General features: G+C 34.9%; 1 protein-coding gene across 7 annotated transcripts in view; it reads left to right on the forward strand.

The window, feature by feature from the left end:
* HCRTR2 (hypocretin receptor 2) overlaps positions 1-24,082 on the forward strand; it is a 225,067-nt gene that overhangs the window by 89,509 nt on the left and 111,476 nt on the right. For 2 of the 7 annotated variants that reach the window (XM_054698882.1, XM_054698877.1), the window contains exon 1: positions 3,311-3,347. The exons of 3 other annotated variants lie outside the window; for them this stretch is intronic. The gene's annotated coding sequence lies outside the window, so the exon portion shown is untranslated. Of the gene's footprint in view, positions 1-3,072; positions 3,103-3,310; positions 3,348-8,051; positions 8,085-24,082 lie in introns of those variants that run through there. 2 more of the 7 variants (XM_037519878.2, XM_054698881.1) reach the window with 2 other exon arrangements.

The following is a 24,082-nucleotide window of genomic DNA, read 5'->3' on the forward strand; positions in this document are numbered from 1 at the left end:
TAGGGACTGAGCTTCTTACAGTAGCATAGTGTTTAATTACTTTTTCCCTGATAGCCAGACATTAAAACTCTCAAGATCTGGCCTCCCCAGTGGCGCAGCGGTTGAACGCTGGGTTGTGAAGCTGCCCACAGCCTCTGCAGCGCAGGTTCGATCCCCAGCTGCTGGGTGAGGGTCCCACATGGTGAGCAGACCTCTTCTGCTGCCTGCTGCTCCCCTTGGCAGTGTATTTCTTCAGTCTGACTGTTCTGTTCCCCACTCTGGTTCTGGTGAATTCTCTAACCCTCCTGCACCTCTGACTGTACCCAGTGCTTGTATAAATAAATAAATAAACAAACAAACAAATAAATAAATAAATAAATAAATCTTTAATAAAAATAAAACTCTCAAGATCTACTGGAATAGATTTACTTCGGATAGTTAGAGCTGTGATGTATGTATGTATATATGTATGCATGTATTTATTTGGTTGTTAGACTATTTGGCAATTATAAGGAACAGTTTATCATTCAGTATTTCCCTGAACACTGCAAGCTTAAAAGAATTGCTGAGTAAATGACCAGAACAATTTTTTTTGCATTAGAAATCAAAGAGACAGAATGATTTAATGGAAAAAGGGATGCATTACAGAGTGAAATGTCCTTGCTTTGGTTCTTGATTATGCCATTCATTGAGCCTCGAGTCTGCTTGAATGTAAAAAAAATATATATAAATATTAACACCTGTCTTACTGAGTAATTATGAGGAACAAATGTGATAATTTTTATGAAAGCACTCTCTTTACTGTAAAGCAGTAAAATAAAACCTAGTTGTTAATGAAAATTTGTATTAATATAGAGGTAAAGAAAGACCAAGTTCTATGAAGCATAAGACTGAGGGTCTGATTGTTAAAAATGTGACCAGAGTAACTTTCTGCCCTCAAGTTTCTTTATCCTAGTTTTTTTTGATGGTATTCTAAACATGGATGACTTTTCTTCCTCTGTGCAGGTGCAAAAAACCTAGAGATCATTTTATAGTCATAGCAGCATGGTTGTCTAATTATTAGAATGAGTTTTTTAAAAATCATTTTACATAATCAGTGAGAAAGTCACTGATTACATTTTATCAATGAAAAGGATAAAAAAGGCAACAAAGAAGAAACTTTAAGTTTCCCAAAATGCTGAAAAGATGAAGCAGTTGAAGTTTTTTGGTTGGGATTGAAACTTTTGCCTGTGAAGATATTCCATAAAATTAGTGTGCCATAAGCCATTTTAAGAACATTTAGGAGGAATATAGGTAAGAGAATAGGAGGACAATGTGGGGATGCTTTAGATATGGAAGACCTCTGGAGAGCTGATAGTTGAGACTTAAATCAATCAGCCATTCAAAATTGGAAGTGAAAATTTGGATGGACAAATCACAATTTTGTCTAGAAGGTTGGCATTCTGCACAAAAGTGCATTGTCAGGGTGCCAGTGATGTATTTGAGAAAGAAGCAGTGTCTGCCTTGGCTACCTTGTAGTGAGGAGTGAAAGAAGGGACCTAGAAGATAGATCTTGGAGGGTCTCATAGGTTATAATAAGAGTTGTAGACTCACTTTTAGAAATGATGCCTGCTATTGGAGGTTTGGGTGCAAAAGAGACTGACATGACTACATTTGTGTTTTAAGGACAGCCCTGGTCACAATCTGAAGACTAGACTAAAGAGGATTAGTCTACAAGCAACTAGGGAAAGCAGTTAGGAGATAACTATATTAAGCCAGCCCATTTCATGTACCAGAGGTTTTTAAAGATTGTCATTTAAGGGACATATTAATACACAAAATTAAATAAGGACTGAAAGGGCAGGAAGCCCAGTTTTGATATCGTTGAACTTTGTGACTGATTATCTGCTTAATACTTCAAGAGAAAGTTGACAAGCTGTGAAATCTTTAAAGTTTCATTTCCATTTATAAGTAAAATAGAGCACTATCTATCTCTCCCTCTACCTGTAGTGGTGGTAGGATCAAAGGAGATAATGTGTAATAAAAGCACAGGGAACACCACAAACTTCAAAGCATGGTGCTCTACAAATGCCTGGTGTTATTATGGTAATTGTGAATCCTGATTTGATTTTCAGCAAGAAGATGTTTGCTTTCTCTAGATTAGTTGAAGAGAAACCAGACATTACATTACTAAACCACAACTACATGGTGCTGCCTAGTACCCCAAGCAAATTAGATAAAATCTGAAGATGATAATTTAGACTTTTTTATGGAAAGGTAGCTTTTCCTTCAAATCCTGGTGGCATAAAATTGACCAATTTGAAATACTTAAAGCCATTGGGAGAATTAAAAAAACCTCTATGAAATGTCACTGTTTTCATTATGAAAGTGAACCATAGTGGTTTAGTTAAATATATTGACGATTATAACTGCTTCTCAGGCTACTCAGGCACCAATATATAATCTGGACACCCTGACGAACTACACAACAAAGTGAATGGTACTCTTGATATTTGTAGAACTTAATCTAATCTAAATCTTTTTTTGAGAGGGCCTCCCCTGGTGGTGCAGCGGTTGAGCGCTGGGCTGCAAAGCTGCCCGCAGCCTCTGCAGCGCCGGTTCGATCCCCGGCCACCGGCCAGGGTCCCACATGGCGCGCAGACCTCTCCTGCCGCCCGCTGCTCCCCTCAGCAGTGCATTTCATCAGTCTGCCTGTTCTGTTCCCCACTCTGGTTCTGGGGAATTCTCTCACCCTCCCGCGCTTCTGACTGTACCCAGTGCTTGTATAAATAAATAAAATAAATAAATAAATACTTTTTTTTTAAATCTTTTTTTGAGAGACTGGAGAACTACCAGCATTTCTCTCACAATCTCCCCATTCTTCCTTCCAACTTGTCCACTCACCTTTCTTTCTTTATTATATTGAAAATATTAAGGCCTAAAAGTTGAAATGACTGGTGAAGATGCTCCAGCCTATTTTTGAAGATTTCTTGTCTATTAGTTACCCCTTGTTCTTTATTTGACTAATTGTTTCTTCCTAATTAGAATCAGTGCCTTCTCTAAACTCTACTCTGATCATTTTGCCATGGTTTCCTGGGAGATGACTTCACAGTCAGAAGCCTTTGTTTTCAGGAACAGATCAAGGTGAATGCGGGGCAGTGGGGGGAGGGGGGGATTCTTTTTTAAAATTTTATCCTTCCCTCCCATCAAGGCTTTTTAAAAATAGCATCACAGTACATTATTTGCAATCACAATTAGACTAGTATTTATAGAGATTTAGGTTTTTACAATATGCTCTTTATGTCACATATATATATATATGTATAGTTAAAATTACAGTTAAAAACCTAACAATTTTATGATGCAGAAACTGAAAAACATATGCTAAGGTAAGTTGTATAACCAGTAAATTAACCAATAGATTTCAATTTTAATTCCAGTATCTTCTACTGACTCAAAGTTGCCTAGAAAAATTAAATTTGTATAATCTTGCAAATGTACACTCCCAAGAAATTTAATATTTTACATACAATCTGTCCTGACAGAGTTTAGTAGTATAGAGTAAGGAACAGTTTTAAGAGGTGGCTGTATCTTGGTTGAAATCTCTTTCCCTTCTCACTGGCTTCCTTTTTTTTTAAGATTTATTTATACATACAGACTGACTGAAATACATGAAATACACTGCTGAGGGGAGCAGCGGGTGAGATAGGAGGGGTCTGCTGTGCCATGTACTTATCTGCTTGGCTGGCTGGGAATCGAACTCGCCCTGCAGAGGCTGTGGACAGCTTCATAGCGCTGCACTCAACCACCTGTGCCACCTGGGAGGTCCCTCACTGGCTTTCTAACAAGTGTTTATTTATTCAGCAAATATTTGTTATTCACTTGTCAACTGATGGGCACTGTGATGGAAGAATGTGCTGTAAACAGCTAAGGGTCTCATTTTCTTTTTCTTTCCTTTTTTTTTTTTTTAACCAAGTATTTCTCTGAGAAGTCCAAGGCTATCTCTTCTTGTTTTTCTATAATCACAACATAGTTATCCCTATTATTTTTATATACTTTCTACTACCACCATCTGTTATATTCTGTTGACCCCCCCCATCTTAGAGAAATCTCACATTTTTCATTAACACATAATAGTTTTTATAAGTATTTTTCTTTGTTGAATCATCAGCTATGTAAATATTTAGTATTTGTATTTAGCTAGATTTACTACATATAAACACTTCAAACTTCTATTTTATTGTAAAAGGCAGCATTTCATCTTTCCTAATGACTGAATAGTATTCCATCGTGTGGATATACCACATCTTTTTGATCCAATCCTCCTCTATCCCTGGGCAGATAGGTTGTTCTGTTACCTCATTATTGTAAATAGTGCTGTAATAAAAACTTGTAGTTGGATAAATGCCACGTGTGACAATGCAATATTTCCATTTTGATTTTTTTAGGTAAATCCAGATAACTTTCCATAATGGTTTCACCACTGTACATTTTCACTGACAATAGCGTTGCTCTTTCTCCACATTCATGTCCAGTACTTTCGAGGGATCTTTTTAACATGTCATTCTCATAGGTACAATATGGTCTATATACATATATATCCCTAAAGACTTCACCAAACTACATTTAGAAACAATAAATACATACAGCAAAGTGGTGGATTACAGAATCAACATACAAAAATTTGTAACATTTTTATATACAAACACTGAACAATAAAACCATTTTATTCATAATAACTTCAAAAAAGTCAAATATCTAAGAATTAACCAAAGTGGTAAAAGATCCATAGGAAAAATAAGTACGAGATGAGACATGATTAAAGCCTTTTCAGGCTTTTTAAAATTGATTTCTAGCTGTATAGAAAAAGTACTTGGTATGTTAACAAAAATTGTAGTTTTATAAATAATTATATTGTCCCAACATATGGTCTTTTCTAGAACATACTACATATACACTTGAAGAAAAATATGTATACAGTTGTTTTAGGGCAGAGTGTTCTGTAGATATCTGTAAGTCTGCTTGGTCCATCTTCTCATTTAAGCCTGTTGTTTCTTTATTTATTCCCTGTTCTGTTTATCTGTCTCTAGTTGTAAATGGAGTACTAGGATCCCCTAATGTGTTGTTGTCAATAGCTCTCTAGAGTTTTGTTAGTAATTGTCTCCCGTGTATCTTGGTGCTCCATCATTTGGTACATACATAGTTCTTGCTATATTAGATCCTTAATCATAATGTACTATATCTTTATCCATTATCACATTTTTAAATAGGAAGTTTATTTTATCTGCTGTAGCAGACCTTTTCTGATTACCATTTGCTTATAGAACTATCTTCTAGCATATAACTCTGTGTCTTTTCTTGCCTTTATTGGTAAGATAGGTGTCCTGTGAACAGCAGAAGGTTGGACTTTGTTCTGAATTCTGCCCAGTCACTCCATAAATTTTAACTAGTGAATTCAAACTATTTACATTTATGGTGTTAAATGTAAGTGTTCATGGGGATGTAAGTGTTCATGGGGACTGTGAGTTTTTTCCTATCTATGTCTACTTAATTTTTGACATCTTCATTTTGTGTTTTGCTTAGGATCAGTTTTAAATATCAGATGTGTTTCTTCTGTTGAGTTTTGTTTGCACCTTCTGCTGAGGTTAGTACATGATGGAATATTTGTGCAGCCCATTGGACAGTCTGTTCCCAAATGCATTCTGATTCTGTTCCCAAATGCATTCTGCATTATTGCTTTCCTCTTCTGCCATGTTATAGAATTCATATGGCTATTGCCTCATGTTTGATGTTCTGTTGCTTTTAACAACCCCTCTAGGTACTTTTTTGTTGGTATTGATAAATTATTTTAGTTGTTACTTTCCATTGAAGCGCTTTATCCTTCTATTGTTTTGAATGTTAATCTTGCAGGATAAAGGATTCTAGGCTGGAAATCTTTTTCTTTAGGTATTTTGAAATTCTTCCCATCCCTCCTTGCCTGTAAGATTCCTAAAGGCAAGAGAAATCCACAGACAACCTAATGTTCCCTTATAGGTTTTATTTTTTGTTGGTTGTGTTATGGATAAACTTTCAGACTGTTACCTTTGCACTTGCTCAGATGGCTAATAACTCGGTAAAGGCAGGAGGTAATAGAAAGGAACTAGGATAGTAAGGTACTGAAAGATCACTTCCAATGAGCATCAGAAATTCAAACTTCCTGCTGTGCTGTGGGCACCATGGTTTTATTGTGGAGATCCACAATAAGCTCCTCTTTGAGGCCAATTCTTCAACCTAAATATCTATATAGTCTTCTGCCACTCTCAACCTCTAGGCTGTTTGATCTATAGATGCATTGCTGGGCATGGATTATAGTTGAAACGAGGCCATAAGCTGGGTGTTCTCTTTGCTTTTCCAGAGACTTGCCCAGTGTGCATGCTGCTGTTGTTAAGATCCACGTGCTTAAACTCTGGTTAGTGAAAACTTCCAGTTGTATCAGTTTTGGTCCTGAATGATGGGGTTGCAGGCATGTAGATTATCATAGCATCATGCACAAGTACCACCTTCTTCTGATAGAACACACATATAACATGATCTGGTCATTATTGCAGGCTCAGGCTCCAGCTGTTCCGTATTGTGAGTCTGAGGTTCTAGCTAGTTATTGTCACTCTGCACCCCTTTTTCCAATAGTGTACCCTCTGTCTTGGCTGTCAGCTCTGTGCACTAGTTCTCTAGCATTGTGCTGAAACTCCACAGTTCTTCTTGTGGTTATGTGTCCTTGAGTTAGCAACTGCCGGGGACTCCAAGCTACAGGCACCCCCCTTTCATGAGTTATTCTGTCTTAGTATTGCTGCAAACACAGTCCAATTAACTTTCCTCTAGACATTTGCTTCTGTTATATCCTGCAGTGATCTTTTTAACTTTCAGGGGTTTAGTCAGAGGTTATTTACTTCATTCTGCTGCAATTTAGTTGTGAGTATATGCAGGAGGTGAACCTGGCATCTTCATTCTGTAACCATGTTGCCAGACTCCTCAGCTCTCATTTTCTTGATTAGAAAGCCAGGTAAGAGCAGCAAATTGCCTATGTTTACAAAGTGAAGTCAGAAGGAGAAGGGAATACTCCTGAATACCAATTTAATTCTCCATCCTTATTTCATATTATGCTCTTATTGCTGATAATACTAATTTTATTTGTGTATATGAACTTTGCAAAAAATATTATTTCTATAGGACTGATTTCTTTAAATGAAGCATATCTCAAAAGTAATGGTTTATAGAGCTTTTGGATCTACCTATTTGATGCTTAAAAGTCTATTTTGTTCTTAAAGAAACTGTCTCTTTTCCTCAAGAAACCTGTTCCCAAACAATCACAAATAGACTGAAGTTGGAGAAATAAGGCATGTGATTAAGAAATATTTTAATATAGAACATATTGGTGACTATCAACTTAAATATTCTCATTTAGAACATTGAAAATATGACACACAAATAAATTATTGCCAAAAATAAGAGCAAAGGCTATCAAAACCAAGTTTTTTTTCTTCATAACTTATAGGACATAGGGCACCAATAAATGAGAAATACATTGTAAAATTGTGTCATTGAAATGTTTCACCTTATAATTATCAAATAAAGCACAGAGAATTCCAATGTGGTTAAATAGTAAAATCACAATATGATAAATTTAAAAAAATGCATAAGGTAAATTAAACAGGGAAATTTAACTACCCCAAATTTAATTAAGAGAATGGGTTAAATAACTTTTAAGAGAACTTGGTGGCATTTTCTAACATACATTTAAATTGACCATTTAATTTCTTAAGTGACATTAATGACATATATTTGGACATAAGCCCTTGTGTATGGATTTTAAAAGCCTTAATATATAATTAATCAGTAGAAAGAAGTTGCACTACTTTATTTTTCTTGGTTTTGCTGCATAGGTCTACAAGTGATTCATTTTACATATTTTTAATTTAAAGAAGTATCACTGAGCTAAGATGGACACATCAAGAATTAATAATGTTGTGTATTTTTCCAGCTCTCTGTGTTGCTAGCCTCATAATTCTGAGTCATTCACATTGTTCCTATTCAGAGAAACATCTATGATATGAATCCTTTGAATGTGGGCAACAGAAGGAATGTTTGAGGTAAAGAGATAACATTTTTGAAAAGCTCATAGTTCTACTCACATAACATCTCAGAACTTAGAAACAATTTATATATAAATAGGGGCAGTAGATAGGTACTTAGGTAGGTAGGTAAGTAGATAGGTAGGTAGATAGAGAGATGAGTGAAGAACTCTTTGCATTATATGTAAAACATCATACATGAAAACTGTTATTTCAAGTTAGTCAGAAGAAGTTTTGAACTATTAGGTAAACTATGTCATCTTAAGTATAATTTTAGGCTACTTGAATAACAGTTAACTATCAATTATTTAAATAATGTACTAAGGAGTCATTTCTTGAACAATTTATTTTATTGATGTCATTGATATTATATTGATAGTATTGATATATGAATAACTACCCATATTTAGTGTAAAATTGATGATTTTTGTATTATTTTAACTTCTTATATTCTGTTTTAGATATTCTTTTGTTTTTTTAGTTTAGGAACTCTGCCATCCTTATCTACCATGTCTTTTTTTATTTTTCCTTAAAGATAGAATAAATCGCTTTCTCCCACTTTCTATACTATTTTTGTACAATGGAACCCACAGACTCACAGTTGAGTGGGCTTTCATCATCCCAAATGTTTCTGCTTTTCCTAATGTAAGATTAAAAAAAAATCATTCAAAGGGAGGATTTGCCAGAAATTTACTGATGTGCTCAGAAAATGCTTTTGATTTCTTTTTTGTTTTTGTTTTTTTGTCTGATTTGGAATTATATATCTTTGTGACTGATATAACCTTGGAAGATCTTAGCCAAGCTAAAGAAACATTTTGTTTATAGTAACAGCTAACACTTATGTAGTGCATGTACTTTGTGCCAGCCAGATCTTTCTAAATGCCTGACTTTTAGCATTTCATTTAATCCACACAAAGCAACTATATGTAGGTAAATAACAATGATCTTCATTTAATACATGGGGAATGAGACATATGGTTAGGAGAGTACCCTTTCTAAGGATCACTCAGGTACCACTGTAGCTTGGTTGGGTCAAGCTATGAACCTACTTAGCTTGGCACAAGTCTTCTTGCCTAAAAGCCTCACTGCATTCTTTGTCATAAAGCAAATCAAAGTATTAAGCAGCATTGAGTTAGTCAGTAATCATTTATATCATATCGAGGAACTTATATTGGCTTTACGTAATTATCAGCTCCCTCCAAAAAGGAATAGAATTCACACAGTAGTCAGGCATCATGTATGGAAGAACTAAGCAGCAATAGTCATAGTTGGCAAATATTTTCTTTGAGTTCTCGTCTAAAAATCTGTTTATACTGTGTTCTCTCCTGTCTCTCTTGCTTTTTTTTAACAATTTTATTTTATTTTATTTTAAGATTTATTTATTTATTTCACAAGCACTGGGTACAGTCAGAAGCTCAGGAGGGTAAGAGAATCCACTAGAGCCAGAGCGGGGAACAGAACAGGCAGACTGACAAAATACACTTCTGAGGGGAGCAGCAGGCATGGCAGGAGTGGTCTGCGCACCATGTGGGACCCTCACCGGCGGCCAGGGATCAAACCAGTGCTGCAGAGGCTGCGGGCAGCTTCACAGCCCAGCGCTCAATTGCTGTGCCACCAGGGAAGGCCCTCTCTCGCTTTATTACAGCTCTTTTTTTCATTATTGTCTCAGAATTGTTTATTTCAAATATTGATAGTCTTTAGAGCTTAGGCTCAGGTCTCCTCTCCCCCAATTTCTGAAAGATATGAGTTGTTCAGCATCAGTGACCATCTGTGTGCATTAATGGTTTCTGAATCCTTTTGGCATCCTAGATGTTTTTCTGTGAGCTCTGTATTTATATATATATATATATATATATATATATATATATATATAAATTGTCTCTTTAAGGATTATTCTAAAATCTTCCCCAGGATAAAATATCAAAGTTAATCTCACCAATATTCTCCCTAATCAAACTTCTATTTTTCTCCATTTCAGTTATTAGCCTAATTGTTACCAGGTTACTCCAAATAAAAGCCACCGTTATACCTTAGTACTTTTCCTTTTTATATTCTTCCAGACATTAAGCCCTGTGTATTTACTTCTCAAATGCCATTTGAATGTTCTTTATCCTTCCTATTCCTTTTATTAGTGGTGTACTTTATGTCCTTATATTCTGATAGGTAGACTATTGCAATAAACTCCTACTTGGTCTTCATTGATTTATTGCCTAAGCCTGTTCAATTTTTCACTTTAAAACCCAGTATCTTTTAAAATAATAAAAATAAAAACCACCTTCCCTCCCTGATGTTATTCCATGTTGTAAACTCTAACCCATAGAAAATGTCCTATCTCTTTGATTTGACATGTAAGCGCTCAACAATCTTGCCACGAATCTTTTGTCATCACCTTTACCTCAACTCCATCTCCTCTCAACTATACTATACCCACATAAAGCCTCCTCCTTTTCTCTGAACATGACATCCTTTTCTTATTAAAAACTGAAACAAAACTAAAAACTGGCACTCAAGCTTTCAGCACTCTTTATTGTCATTTACTTAAGCCAGAAAATATCTCCACCTACATACATCACAACCCAAGAATAAGGAAAATATTCCTTTCTCTGTGATGATATCTTGTTCTTTTATCAACTGTTTCAGATAGCATAATGAATATTTTTATTTGCTTGTTTTTCCAACCTAAATTTCTTTTTATATCTATGTTCATCAGTGTTACTATTTGTGGTAATGTTGTCTGGTTTTGGTATCAGGTTAATGTTGACCTCCTAAAACGAGTTTGCCCATAATCCTTCAAATTCCCTTTTTTTTAAGAGTTTAAAAATAATCTATATTATTTTTTCAAATGTTTAATAAAATTCATCAGTAAAGCCATTTAGTCCTGGGCCTCTGTTTGTTTGGAGATGTTTTAATCTCCTGACTTAATCTCCTTATAGTAATTGGCTTGTTTAGATATTCTATTAATGTTTCCATCCTCTGTGGTTGCATGTTCCTCCATATTTATCTATTTCTTCTGGGTTGTCCAATTTGTTGACAAGCAATTATCTATATGTAATAGTCTCTTACGACTGTATTTTGGGATATCAGTTATAATATCTTCTTTAATTTTTGAGTCTATTTAATTGAGTCTTTACTCTTCTTAAGTCTGGCCAAATGTTTTTCGATTTTTCTTATCTTTTTTAAAAACTGGCTCTTTGTTTCATTGATCTTTTCTCTTGATTTTTCAGTCTTTATTTTACTAGCTTCACTCTGATCTTTATTTTTTCCTTCTACTGAAGGTAGAGTCTGTTCATCTTTTCTAGTCCCTTGAGGTAATATGTAAAGTTAGTTTATTTATTTGCAATCTTAATATGGATATTTATTGCTATGAATTTCCCTGTTAGAAATGTCTTTGCTGTATATCATAAATTTTGTTGTGTTATATTTCTATATTCATCTGTCTCAAGATATTTTTTAATTTTTGTTTTTGGTTTCTTTGACCCACTGATAGTTTAATAGCATGTTGTTAAATCATCATAATTTGTGAATTTTTCTGTTCTTAAAATTTCATGTAACTATGGTAGAAAAAGATGCTTGATATTATGCCACTCTTGTAAAATTTTTTAAGAACTGTTTCGTGACCTTACATAAGATCCATCATGGATGTTGTTCCATATGTAAGTGAGAAGAATGTGTATTAGGCTGCTTTAGATGGAATGTTCTGCAAATGTCTGTTAAGTTCACCCAATCTAACATGTCATTTAAGTCTAATGTTTCTGTACTGATTTTCTGGCTACATGATCTATCCATTGATGAAAGTGGGATATGTGATTCCACTCCTATCATTATATTACCTTTATATCTCCCTTTAGATCTGTTAATATTTGTTTTATATATACCTAGGCTTGAGATGAACATTTCATGGTATTAGTTTTATATAGTAAAATTTTTTGGTACATAGTAATAAGAAACAAATATCACCAAGCTAATAAATGACTGAATAGTACAAAATATTTATGAGATTTGTATGGAATTGACATATATTGAATAGTTGTCTCAGAAAGCAACAATATGCATCATAAAATATTTAGTCTGGATGGCATAAATGCTGTATAAAGGATACTTGCATTAGTGCAAAATTAATCATTTAAATACATAATAGTAACAAATACCACATTGTTATAGAATTCTTATTAATGCAGTGAAAAAGACTGGCAGACATTAATTCTCTATAACAAAACTGACATTTCAAGGTCAAAAATGCTAATTGAGTCATGGGCAACTGTAAGACACCTTTTTGGAAAGATGATGGAATAATTAATCTTGCAGATAACCCACCTGTCGTTTGATTAATAAAATTAGAATATCAGGATAGGGCAAAGGTTAGTCAAAATAAATGAAGGTATTTCTTGTCTCCTGAAGATTAGCGTTACAGCAAACTTTGATGTCTGTGTATTTGCCAAAACTATTTCTCTATATTATCCGGCTTAGGAATTTTGTTTATCTTTCAAATGTCAATCACGGTTTTTCAAACTTTGACATGCCTAGACTATCCTGGAGATCTTGCTAGTAATAGAAACTCTAATGGTCTGGATTAGATCCCATGTTTCTGCATCTCAAGAAAGTTCCCAGATATTTTTAGTGCTGCCAGTCTGAAGACCACACTTTGAATAAAGAATACTAGGACCATGATTCCAAGTTGTTGCAAATGGTTGAAACCAGATGAATTTTAACAATTGCTGATGTCTCACTCTCATTGCAAGACATTCCAGTTAAATTGGAATGGGAGATTACCTTAGCACTGTGAGTTTTTAAAAATCCCAGATTTTTCTTAGGGGCAGCACATTTGGGAAACCATCAGTTGCAGAGATTTTGTAAACTACTGCATACCTATTTGCTCACAAAACATATGTTAAGTTTTTATTTTGTTTAATAAATTAATTATATTTATATGTACGTTTGAGTCAATATTTCAAGTATAAAATATTTAATCAATGCTATTTCACCAGAATGTTACATAATTAATGAAAATAAATAATATATAATGACTCTTTATAGTGAATATGCAGAGAAGTGTGTGCTTATTGACCAAATAAAGTTGTTGACTTAATGAAAATGGCATTGGTAAAAATAATCCTGAAGGAAGAAAGTAGAGATATCATGCTCCCTATCTTCAATCCATACTAAAAAAGTGATAATGATCAAAACAGAATGGTATTGGAATAAAAACAGGCACAGAAATCAACAGAATAGAGTCCAGAAATAGACTCACACATATATTGACAACTTATTTATGATAAAGATCCCAAGAGCATACAATAGAGCAAAGAAAGTCTCTTCAAAAAATAGTGTTAAGGGCCTCCCTGGTGGTGCAAGGGGTTAAGTCTCAGCACTTAACTGTGGGCTGCCACTGCAGCATGAGTTCAATCCCTGGCCAGGGAGCAAACCCACATGGCACAGCAGACCTCTCCAGGCTTGTCCTCTGCTCCCCTCAACAGTGTATTTCAATCAAACCACCTGTTATGCTCTCCACTCTGTCTCTGATGAATCCTCTCACCCCTCCCCACCTCCTCACCCTGCACCTCTGGTCTACACCCTAGTTCTTGTATGTATAAATAAATAAATCTTTAACAAAAAAAAAGTGTTGAGGGCCTCCCCTGGTGGTGCAGCAGTTGAGCACTGTGCTGTGAAGCTGCCCACAGCCTATGCAGCGCCAGTTCGATCCCCCGCCCCGGCCACCAGCAAGGGTTCCACATGGTGTGACAGACCTCTCCTGCCACGTCCACTGCTCCCCTCAGCAGTGTATTTCGTCGGTCTGCCTGTTCTGTTCCCTGCTCTGGCTCTGGTGAATCCTCTCACCCTCCAGTGCTTCTGACTGTACCCAGTGCTTGTATAAATAAATAAAAATAAAAATATTTAAAAAAAAATTGCTAAGAAACCAGGACAGTCACAAGCAAATGAATGAAATCAGATCACTGTATAATACCATATACAAAAAAATAAGTCTAAATAGATTAAAAACTTGGTGGTAAGAACTAAAATCACAGAATAAATATAAGAAAACATAGGCAATATGGTTCATGAATCAACCATTATATATGTGCCTGGGGCTATGACTAACAGCAAGGAAAGCAAAATCAAAAATAAGTGGGACTGTATCAAACTAAAACTCTGTGCAGAAAAAGAAACTATCATCAAAACAAAAAAGAGATCATATTGAATGTGAGAAGATATTTGCACATCATTAGTCCAAAAAGAGACTAATATCCAAAATATATAAAGAACTCATAAAATTCAATAATAAAAAAGTCTAATTTAATAATGGCAGAATATCTAAAATGTCTCATAGACATACAGATGGTCAACAGGAACATGAACAGATATTATCTCTTACTAGTAGATATATGCAGAACAAAATAACAGTGAAATATTACCTCACACCTAAGAGTATTGTTATTATCTCAAAGATAAGAAATAACATGTGTTGGAGAGGGTGTGGAAGGTATGGAACCCATTAACATTCTTGGTGAGAATGTAAATTGTTGAAAATACTATGGAAAATTCTGGAAAATACTATGGAGATTTTTCAAAAAGCATAAATTCCATATGATCCAGTTTTCCCACTTATAGGTATTTACCTGAACAATACAAAACACTAATTCAAAGAGATATAAGTACCCACATATTTGTTGTTTGTTTTTACAGTATTTTACAATAGCCAAGAACTGGACTACTTAAGTGCCTATTGAGAGGCAAATGGATAAAGAAAATATATATGTGTATCTATGTATCCTTTTATATCAATATATAAGTATATAATTATATATACATATGAACATGTAAACAGTAGAGTGCTATACTGTTATACAAATGATGAAATCTTGACATTTGTAGTAAAATAGATGGACCTGGATGGTATTATGCTTTCTTTAATTTTTTTTTTTTATTTTTGTAGAGAAGAGCTGGGGTGTAAGCCAGAGGTGCAAGCAATGAAAGGATTCACTAGAGACAGACTGGGGAGCAGAACAAGCAGATTTACTGAAATACACTGCTGAGGGAAGCAGCAGGTGAGACAGGAGTGGTCTGTTGTGCCATAAGTGGGTTAGCTTCCTGACTGGGGATCAAACTCGGGCTGTAGCAATGATGGTGCTGAGACTTAACCACAAGGAAGGTCTGGTATTGTGTGCTTAATGAAATAAATGAGACACATTGGGGCCTCCCTGCTGGCACAAGAGGTTAAGATGCAACCTATGAAGCTATCCACAGCTGCTACCACACGAATTTGATAGCTCCGGGCAGGGAGCTACCCACATGGCACAGCAGACTTCTCCTGATTCACCCGCTGCTCCCCTCAGCAGTGTATTTCAGTCAGTCTGCCTGTTCTGTTTCCCACTTTGTCTCTGGTGAATCCTCTCACCCCCCCACAACTCTGACCTGTATCCCAGTTCTTATATGTATAAATAAATAAATCTTTTTAAAAAAAGAAATAAATGACACATAGATAAATTGTATTTCACTCATGTGGTATAAAGAGAAACTTAATGAATGAACAAAGTAAAATTAAAAATAAACATTTTTATTATAAGAGCTAATTGATGTTTACCCGAAGGGACAAAAAGGGGGTGGTACATCAGATGAAAGAGGTGAAGCATTAATTTGGACTTTGAATGGTGAACTTAAGGTAAAATATACAGATGCCAATTTATTATGATGTACACCTGACCTATATCATGTTATAAACCAATGTTACTTTAGTAAAACTTATTTAATAATATTATGAGAAGTGTGCACATATACATGCACACACAAATAGTCATTAACTGGAATATTAGTTGTTGATTGAAAATTATAGGCAACATATTTTTTCTTATCAAATGACTATCAGGCATTGATGGACTTAACCTTCACCTACCACCCTCTTCTCCAGGTATTTATATCAAACTATCAAACTTAAGTGAAACAGTCCTTCCAGATGCAGGTGACTATAATAGTCTGCAGCATGGTTGTTAGGGAAACCTAACTGTGGTATGTAACAGGAAGTCATTCCCTCCTATATGCTTTAAATTTATGGGTACATCGTAATTTATATCAGGAAGATGGTATATATCTAAAATATTTCCAGTAGCTAAGATACTATAAAGTTGGGGTCCTGAACTTGAAAAGTCCATGTGTGGTTTGCAGATAGTGTGTGTGTGTGTGTGTGTGTGTGTGTGTGTGTGTGTATATATATATATATGTAAACAAACATCTATTGCATTTCATTAAGTATGTAAATGTATAGAGGAATCACCAAATTTAGTAACAGTCACTGTATAACTGCATTAAAATATAATTTTACACACAGAGAACTTGAAGTATAAGAAAGCAAGATAGCCATTTCCCTCCCTTTGTCTTTTAGTTATGAACCTAGATATTGTTAATAGGTAAAGTTAGTATCTGTCATTCAAAAAATTTGGATAACTATTTATAGCCTAAGGACAGTTATCTAGTTTTTTACTTTTGAGGTAGTTATCTATTGTGAACACAGTCAGTAGACCTTATAAAAAAGAAAACTTCCTTTTCAAATAGACCTTCAAGTCCTTTTTTCCCTGTCATTTTCTTATGTTTGATTTTTCTTTCAATGAAATACATAATTTATATTTTGTGGAAGAATCACTTTAATGCTAACTGTCCAAAATCTATTTGCTTAAAGTATTACCTTATTTCAAAAGAGGTCATCAATGCTGTTGGTATCCAACTGTCTTTAATATTATACAATAGGGTTTTTCTTTAAGATAATGTAAATGTGGACAGTCTTTTCTAGAATCTTACCAACAAGTGCAAGTGAACACAGCTGAGGTTAGAAAGTGAGATGGGGGAATTGCTAATATGATTTATTTTAGCTGTGCTTTATTTTTTCTTTTTATCAAATATGAGTACAAGAAAGGTCAAATGAGGACATATCAGAACATCTTGGCAAAGCTAAAATATGCCATCCATAAACCAACAAATAAAAATTAAACATAAACTCCTTAAACACAAATTTTAAACAAAACATGCCAACTATTGATCATATTTTGACATCATGATATCAATGTCTAAACCATATTTTTTTTTAAAAATTCTAAAATATGAAAGTGAATTTAAATGATGTAAGGCATCTATAAAAAAGAATTTAGCTGCTTTATATCTGTTTATCTTTAATTACATGTATATGAAATTTAGATATTTTCAGAAAATGGTTGAAATATATTATTTATTTTTTAATATTTATTTATGCATATAAGAACTGGGGCACAGGCCAGAGTGTGGGGTGTGAGAGAATTCACCAGAGACAGAGTGGGGAACAGAACAGGCAGACTGATGAAATACACTGCTGAGGGGAGCAGTGTGTGAGTCAGGAGAGGTCTGCTATGTCATGTGGTTAGCTCCCTGGCTGGGGATAGAACTCATGCTGCAGTGTTTGCAGATTGCTTCATAGATTGTGTCTCAACCATTTGTGCCACCCGGGAGGCCCGAAATATATTATTTAAATAAGACAAACGCACTTGCTTTCAAGAACTTCTCATTGGAATTCACTTAGAATGTTTGGTAAGGTTAAAACATTTTAATGCTGTACTTTTCTAAACTATAAATTTCTTGATTCTGAGAAATAACATTCATAAAAATGGAAAAAAAAAGATTGTAATCAAATAAACACCCTGTCTTTGATAGTGGCATTAAGGAACATTACCAGTCCTGATGTCTCTCGCAAGTCACTTTGTCCAAGGTGCAACCTCAGAATACACTTATCACCTCATTCACATTCTACTGGGAACCCATTAATTACATACATGTAACACAATATCTTTAAATTTATTGAAAAAAGCACAGGTTTTGTTGCTAAGTTATATGTTGTTGTTTTTTTTTCAATTTTTTGAATCTGTCTACTAAATTTCCCAGCCTATCTCTATTATTTATATTAAATACCAAGTTACCAAGTTAACAACAGAAATATTTTAGAATTTGAACTTCTTGAATAATGACCTTTGTATTAATCTTTTCATGTTAGCCCAAAAACCAGCCAACAATGTAGAAATCAACCTCAATTCACGTAATTACTAGAGATCTAAAAAAATAGATAATAGGGCCTCTCCTGGTGGCACAGCGGTTGAGCACTGGGCTGCAGAAGCTGCCCGCAGTCTCTGCAGTGCTAGTTCGATCCCCAGCCACCGACGAGGGTCCCACATGGTGCACAGACCTCTCCTGCCACACCTGCTGCTCCCCTCAGTAGTGTATTTTGTCACTCTGCCTGTTCTGTTCCCCGCTCTGGCTCTGGTGAATTCTCTCACCCTCCCGCATTTCTGACTATACCCAGTGCTTGTATAAATAAATAAATATTAAAAAAATAGATAATAGCTTTGTTATTATCTTTAGGGGGAGATATTCACCCATTGATATTAAACATTTTATATAAATGTATGGTGTTTTATTGTGGAACATTTGTTTGTATTGCCAAGTCTAATAGCTATTCACTATAGAGTTATAAGAAGAGGTAGTTAGACATTCTTAGCATGCACAATGTTAACTCATCCAGCAATACAGAGAAATTCTTACAGTGTTTTCAAGGTCATAAGAAATTAGATTGATTCATCCTTACTTTATTTTCATTTAAATCTATTAGTTGTTTCAAAAAATGCGTATAGCTTTGAAGAGTATTTTGAGCATAATTTGAATCATTCTATCTAAATAAACATGAGAGCAACTTCTACAGAGGTTGAAAATTGACTTACTTTAGGAGTAATACTAGGTGACAGACTGAACTTGTTCTTTGGATTCTAAAATGTCAACTTTGGACATATATCCCAACTTTATTTGTCCTCCTCACTTGGAAAATAGAGGAAGACACCAACATCTTCATCATGGTATTGCGGATGATATAATTTGGTTGTATGATATAAACTGGTATTTTCAAGTGTCAAATTCTTGTGGCAGTACAAATGCATATATAGATGGTTATATATCATTAATATTACATTTTTACTATTTGTATTATAACTACACTATAATTATAATATTACTGCTATATTATTGTAGCATATCTGGAATGGTTGTATAATTCATTTTATGGATACTTTCGTGAGGACCAAAAGAACTAATCTATAAATATTCCTAGTTTAGGTACATTTGTTTCTCATTTTAACCCCTTCCTTGCTGCTATTAGTTCTAACACCCCCATCAATGTTTCTTTATAAGTTCATATAAATACCATGATCATTACAAAGCACATATAACAATCTTACTTAATCCTCACAATAATTTATGTGGAATTACTAAGCTAGTGATAAAGAGTAAAAAACTTTTTTATCAAGTGACTATCTCAGGTTGAAATAGATATTTAATAATAAAACTGGAATCAAAAGCAGAGTCTCCCTTTGTGTTTATTATTACTCTGATTCAAAACCCAGACAAATATATCACAAAGAAGAAAGCTATCAATTATCTTGTAGATGTAAAAAATTCTTTTTTTTTAAAGATTTATTTTTATTTATTTATACAAGCACCGGGTACAGTCAGAAGCGCGGGAGGGTGAGAGAATTCCCCAGAACCAGAGCGGTGAGCAAAGCAGGCAGAAGGACCGAAACACACTGCTGAGGGGAGCAGTGGGTTGCAGGAGAGGTCTGCTAGCCATGTGGGACCCTCCTCTGGTGGCCAGGGAGCAGCCGGGGATCGAATAGGCGCTGCAGAGGCGGCAGGCAGCTTCGCAACCCAGCGCTCAACCGCTGCGCCATCCGGGAGGCCCAATGTAAAAAATTCTTGACAAAATTCTAGTCAGCTAAATCCAGCAATATATTAAATAGTTATAAACAATAGGCAAGTGGGATTTGTCCCAAAAATGCAAAGTTAAATATAATTCTCTACAATATCTGCAAAAGATAAAAGCAGAGGAAATACTTCCTAGTATATCTTGTGAGACCATCATATGAGAACAATTAGGAGAGTTAGTACCAAAGCCAGACAAAGTCATTAAAATAAAGAAAATTATAGACAGATATTTCTCATTAGCATAGGGGTGTAAAAGTATTCAAAAATAGCAGCATATTAAATTCACAAACTGAAAATAAATATGTGCCACAACCAAGTAGGATTTACCCAAGGTATGAAAGCCTGGTTTAATATTGAAAAATTGATCAGCATAGTTCATATATCAACCCACTAAAAAATTATATGATTATATCAATAGATTCATGAAGGCATTTTTGCAAAAGCTAACATCCATTCATGATAAAAAATTTCAACAAACAGAGGAAAACTACCTCAACTAGATAAAGTATACCTACAAAAATGTAGAGCTAACCTCATACTTAATGGTGAGAAACTTGAAGTCCTGATCTATAAGGTCAGGTACAGGGTATATTTGCCCACTCTTACCACTGCTTTTTAACACTGCATTGAAAATAAGTTCTTGCAAATGCAATTTGACAAGAAAAGGAAATGTATACAATTGGGAAGGAAGAAATAAAACTGCCATTGTTCATAGATGACTTGATTGTCTATGTAGAATATCTAAAAGAACTAGCAACAACAACAACAAAAAAACCTGGAAATTACTGTAAATAATAAGCAGTTATGGCACAGTTGCAAAACACAAGGTTAATACTTATTCACTTTCATATTAAATATGGAAAATGGTACATATTATAATAACAACAGGCAACAATATCCAAGGATATCTATGATTTTATATAAAGCAAGGTGACACATTTGAAAACATTGAGTTTTTCAAAAGGAATTCCACCTTTCACCTCAGGGTTGATCATGAAGTAAAAACCAATCAAGTGCTGTTCTAAGTTCTTTGGATTCAAAGATGAATGAGACAATGTTTATGCCCTTAAATTGATAGTATGAACAGAAACATTTGTTCCTGAAAGAACAGAGGAAATTGATTTGTTTTGTGGGAAATATCACCTGAGGGGGTATAGCAACTTCTCTCACAATTCAGTTCTTCAACACTACTTAAAATGTAACAGGAATTTTAAAAATTTGAAATTTATATAACTTTATAAATGTTTTTAAGAATCAAAAATTTTGCAATATTATTACTACTAATAAATTAAACAGCTGAAAAGTTTTTTGGTTCTTTAAATGGAAACAATAGAGTAATGGCAAAAGAAAAAAAATCTCTAGAATGAGATTGACAACTCTGTTCAAGGACTGCTGCTTCCTTGTGGTATGACCTTGGGCAAATCACTTAATCTCTCTGTGTTTTAGATTCTTCATCTGTAAAATTAGCATAATGACTCATAAAATCTACCCATTGGAGTGGTGAAGAGCAATTGAGTTAATGCATATAATGTGTTTGGCCTAGGTAAATCCTCCAGGAGTGCTGAATGTTCAGATTGTCTCACAAACAAGTCACCGGCTTTCAATGTTACTGTTTCTTCCAAACTTTCTGTAATCTCCTTACTACTCTTTGTTCTTCAGATCTGGGTTTTGATGATATTTTCTTCTGGATAGCCTTGTATAGAATTGATGTCTCCTTTAGATTTTCAGACATTTTAGGTGTACACCTAAGGACATATCAGTTAAATCACTTGCTTGCTCTATGCTCTAAGGAGACAAAACTGAGTATGACAGAAACAGCATCTGCATATGCTCATCATGGGATAGAAATAGAGGAAAAGCTTCGTATATTGTTGGGAAAAAAAATGGGGACCTCCCTGTTGGTGCGACCTATGATGCTACCCGCAGCCTCTGCAGCCCTGGTTCGATCCTGGCCGGCCAGGGAGCAACCCACATGGCTCAGCAGACCTCTCCTGTCTCGCCTGCTGCTCCTCTCAGCAGTGTATTTCAGCCAGTCTGCCTGTTCTGCTCCCCACTGTCTCTTGAATCTTCTCACCCCACACACCTCTGGCCTGTACCCCAGCTCCTGTATGCGTAAATAGATAAATCTTTAAAAATAAAAGGAAAAAAAAAACCATGGAGGAAAATTTTTAGACCTGATAATGCAAGATAGAAGGCAAGAAGGAACGCAGAGAACCTTGTCTGAAATGAAACATAATTAAAACTGAAAGAGGTTAAAAGACAGATGGAAAAATAAGCAGAGACAGAAATAATTTGTAGTAATTTATGACAAGTGACTTTGTCAGTGTCTGAGTATTTTAGGTATAATTTTGTTACATTCTCAAGAACCAACTTAAGAGTTACTCCTAATAACAAGTCATCAGAAGACCCTTTCCCCTCTTTTAATCTGAAAAATAGTATCCAGAACTCCCATGATTCAGGGACTTTCCAGAATGATTTAGCCCAAGACCACATGGTAAGAAAATGTGGCTTTTGGAGCTTAGAGATGTGATATACATTCCTGTAAGCTAATATATTTATTTCGGTGATACATAAGCTCAGTGAAGTCATTTTTAAGAGTGCTAAATCTTGATTTTGGGCCTCCCTGGTTGTGCAAGCAGTTGAGCGCAGCACTGTGAAGCTGTCCCCAGCCTCTGCAGTGCTGGTTCGATCCCCGCCAGCCAGAGAGATGCCCACATGGTGCGGCAGACCTTTCCTGGCTTGCCCACTGCTCCCCTCAGCAGTGTACTTCATCAGTCTGCCTGTTCTGCTCCCCGCTCTGGCTTAGGTGAGTCCTCTCACCCTCCCGCACATATGGCCTGTACCCTGGTTCTTGTATGTGTAAATAAATCAATCTTTTAAAAAAATAAAATAAAACTTGATTTTCTTTTCAGTCTGACAAAAAAGGACGGAAAACAATTTCTTTTCAAGTATTGAAAAACGAGTGAGACAATTCATTCTTCAAACAATTCATTCGTCAAAATGCACAGGGAAACAGAAAATGAATGTCAAACATACTCTTACCATGCAGTCAGCCTCCCTCAGGAAGTAATAACCATCATGTTTGTGTTCTGAGTAATAGCCAGATCCATCTATTCCCACAACCACTACCTTGCTTCTCCTGCAGGATCATTATACTTGTCTCTTTTCTCGTCCCCTTATCTATTCTTGACATCACTGCCAGACATTGTTATAAAAGTCTGATCTTGCTCACTTTACTTTCTTATACTCCATGTTTTCTCCTGCTTTTAAGGCTTCACAAAATGCTATTTCTTCTTCCTAAACACCACTGCTCCTTAACCCCTTGGTTCTCCTCTTTAATGAATCAGCTCTAGTGACTTTCTGTGTGGGGGTTCCATCCATGTGGTTTTTCCCCAGGTGTAGTTTGGTGTTCTTTCCTGCTCTTATGATAGTATATGCATCTCTCTATCTTGGAAACTTAACAGAGTTATTATATTATAATAACACTTCCAATTTACTAGTGGACTATAAGGTCATTGAAGTAGGACTATGTATTATTGATATTTATGCCCCTAACTCTTAGGTAAACTCCTGGTTGCATAGTTGACACATAGGTCTTTATTAAAATGGATCTATAACATTATTATAGGCCTTCAGAAAAAGAGGTTTCTCATCAGGAACCCTCTTTTGTCATATATAGTATCTAGGACAACCTATACAGTTTAAATCTCTGAACAACCAACTGTACCCATTGACAGAAGAAAAAAATTCTGGTTTCTAATGTTGTTTTCCTTCTGTCTTATTATTAATATATTCAGAGTAGTGGGCAGAGCTAAAATAAAAATGACAAAAAAATTAAGGTGACTAGTTAGGCAGAATTGTGTTGCGTTTCCTTTAAAAAATAACCACATATAGTAATTGACATGTATAACAAATAAGACTCATATTGTGAGGTCATATTACTTGTTATTTAATTCAGTAAACATTTTCAGGTAACTTTTTGTATGCTTACCAGACATGGTTTTAAAATTGTCAATTCATTTAATTCTTATAACAACCTTAAGAGGTCATTACTAAATTTGGAACTTTCTCTACTATTTTGTGATATTTAGATAACTCCTTTATTCTACATCTAGCAGAAAGATCTGGAAGAGAATAATAATCTCTACAGAAACAAAAAATTTACCCAAATATCCTAAAAAGTATAAAAAGATATAAGGAAGGAGATGCTATCAAAAATAAGTACTGAAATATTCAGTATCTTCAATGTACTTGCA

Source organism: Talpa occidentalis, unplaced genomic scaffold (assembly GCF_014898055.3).
Source record: "Talpa occidentalis isolate TD23 unplaced genomic scaffold, MPIMG_talOcc4v2.1 talOcc4.2, whole genome shotgun sequence".
NCBI lineage: Eukaryota > Metazoa > Chordata > Mammalia > Eulipotyphla > Talpidae > Talpa > Talpa occidentalis.